Genomic DNA, 3,087 nt, shown 5'->3' on the forward strand with positions numbered 1-3,087 from the left:
TGGCAAATACGGTAGTTTTTTTTATCAATCACTGTATCTGAAATTTTCTTCTCAAATATGATCTTTGATTTCAATTAGTTTAGATACAAACCCATCCATGTTAGAGTTTGTTATTTTAGTTTTCCTAATTTTTATATTTACTTTTTGATTGCTATCTCTTCTTGTTTTGTACCATTCCTTTACTTGTATTCTCACAACTCATAAGAAAATGCTTTTTTTTCTGATTTTAAGCATTTTTCTCTTTGTGTGTGTGTGTGTGTGTGTGTGTGTGTGTGTGTGTGTGTGTGTGTGTGTGTGTGTTTGCATGCACACATATGCACATGTATAGTCTTATCCTGGCTATCCTTTTTTTATTTTTTGGTTATGTTATCCTGGTAAATAGGCAGATAAATTTTTGTTATTCTTTAATACTGTCTGTATTCTTTGTGGCATGGATAATTTTTTGTCTCATGGCAAAAATCAATAAAAACTTGTGTGCGCATGCAAATGCGCATGCGTGCACATACATACATACACATACACACACACACACACACACACACACACACACAGGTGGGAGTGTTAATGGTCTTTTACATATGCCAAACAACCAGATTAGTGAAAAGGAGAATGAGAGTTTACAAGCTATATTTTCTCTAGCTAGCCAAGGATTTCAACCATGGATCTCTTTTATAAGCCAAACTTAATTATTTTTGTACCGCCTTATTAGGAAACGAAGTTTCAAATAAACCTAGATGGCCTGTTCAAACACACTAGGTTGTAAACTTCAGTTCACTAATGTTAATTTACATCTACATGCTTGCAGAATAACTTAAAATATCTTCAAAATCATATTTAGGAGAAATTGAATTGATCAGTGCTTGACCATGTTTCATTGTAAGTTACCTGTTATAAGAGTTTGTGTTAACAAAAAAAAAAAAAAAAAAAAAAAAAAAAAAAAAAAAAAAATTATTGCAACTGTGATATGTTTTCAGTACAAGTTTTATAAAGAATATTAATGCTGGTAATGAATGAATGCTGCTGATTTTTTTGCGAATGAAATGGAGAATGTAGCTATTTTTTTCTTTTTTTTTGCCCATTGAAATGCAATGATGTATGTTTTGGACAAGCTTGATTGATGTTTGTGCCTGTGATCTATATGTTCTAATCCTTTTCTGAGTTATCACAGTAGCAATGAATTCAAATGATGATAACTATATGAAATGTTAGGAAGATAATAAGAGCATATATTGGTTAAGTCATAACTACTATGTGATGCTATGTATATACAAAGCTTACACCTAGGGGCTAAATTAATTTTACAGTAGTACTGTTGATAGCAAAAATATCTAAGGCGCCATCCACACGATTAAACATTGCCCACTAGACTTTGCCCATTTACCAGGCAAAGCCTGTGTCATCACACACATGGGGTGCTGGATGGCAGCAATCAAACTACCAACCAGATGGCCTTATCAGATGATTTTGCTTAGGCACGGGCACTCAATTAGTTTGCCCATAAATTTTCCCTAAACATTAAGCTAGTGCCTGTCAGGCAGTCCTCAATTGTGTGGACAGACCTAAAGTGGCCTAAAGGCATTCATTTTTCTCCCCTATTATTGTGCAGCTGTAAATGCATCAAATATAATCAGTATTGATTGTCTACTGTTAGCTAATAGTTAGTAACAAATCAAAAAATAAACTGAGCAAATAAAAGATAAAACAATTGACACACGTGTGCTCGCCATTGGTGGTACCAGCTGGTAAAGCAACTAATGGTGAGCTCATGTGTGTTGTGCTTGCTGCCTTGGATTATTTCATAATGTTTGTCTCATTTATTTGTTTTATTTATTACTAATCACTGTACTATAAAATAGTACACATAGATATTTTGTTATATTTCACAAGTATTCATTTGAGACTGCACAATACAGGAAACAAGAGGAGGTCTTTATGCCATGCCACTCAGACACTCTTCCTTTCAATAACAATAAGGTGTCTTAGTAAAAATAACTTGTCTAAGCTCCATGTGGGGTGAAAGTTACATTCTCATTAAGTTCTAGGTTATATCAGTTTTGATTCTTATCTAAATACTTAGGTATATCACAATATAAATGTATGTGAATATATGATAATCTTTATCATAAGAAAACATGTATTTAAATAGTCTTATTCCATTCCATTCCAAGATATTGAACTTGTAACTGCATAATGAAAATATTTATATGTTTCAGTTTGTACAATTAAAATTACAGAATATATGTGAAGTGACCAGCATGATTCTTTTAGTTGCATCACTATTGCAAACTGAAACTTTCCTAAAATAAGTGATGCATAAAATCTCATGGGAAGGATACACTTTCTAGTATAAATTCCAGAGAATATTATGATTTTGTCATGTTAGGTGCACTATAGCATACAGTCAGTATGATCAGGCACCTTATCTAGGTGTTAGGTTATGTCTTCACAACAATGCCAAGTAATTATTCATCTAGCATAATTAAAGAAAGGAGTGTAGAGGTACACAATCATCCTTTTGCAAATTAAAAATGTCAACTTATTGCCATTCAAAACCTGTGTGCTCTATATTCTTAACTCCTTTATTGTATATATATACAAAACCTAAATTTAGATTATGTAGGGAACCTCTGAGTACATGACCTCCGGAACTAGAGAGACAATATCTGATGTTGTTTAATAAGTTAGTTTCATAATAATCTAGTCAGACAAACTAATGTATTTATTGCTATTATCATTCCATCAGTGTGTGAACAGATATGGAAAACATGCAGGGAAGCTCCATTTCATTATTAAGGATTTATATTTTGGAATAATGCAGAAATACTAATTTCCACCTCATGAATGTTTCAGTAGTTGAGATGATACTATCAACACTGAACCTTAAAGAGAGAGAGAGAGAGAGAGAGAGAGAGAGAGAGAGAGAGAGAGAGAGAGAGAGAGAAATTGAGATGGGATTCTATTTCTCATTGATCCATATAATCACAATAACTAAACAATAAAATATAAATAAAGAAAACTGCAAGTTCTACACAGTGAATACAGAACCAAGGAGTGTAAACAGTACATCAAGACTAACAGTCTCAGTAT

At 32.7% G+C, this 3,087-nt stretch overlaps 1 protein-coding gene across 1 annotated transcript in view; it reads right to left on the minus strand.

Annotated features, from left to right (window-relative positions):
* Positions 1-2,558: 2,558 nt before the first annotated feature.
* Positions 2,559-3,087, minus strand: part of LOC135099768 (electroneutral sodium bicarbonate exchanger 1-like) — a 118,982-nt gene continuing 118,453 nt past the window's right edge. The window contains 1 exon segment of the mRNA XM_064002281.1: positions 2,559-3,087. This exon segment is cut by the window's right edge and continues 755 nt beyond it. The gene's annotated coding sequence lies outside the window, so the exon portion shown is untranslated.

The sequence above is a fragment of the Scylla paramamosain genome, chromosome 4 (genome assembly GCF_035594125.1).
Source record: "Scylla paramamosain isolate STU-SP2022 chromosome 4, ASM3559412v1, whole genome shotgun sequence".
NCBI lineage: Eukaryota > Metazoa > Arthropoda > Malacostraca > Decapoda > Portunidae > Scylla > Scylla paramamosain.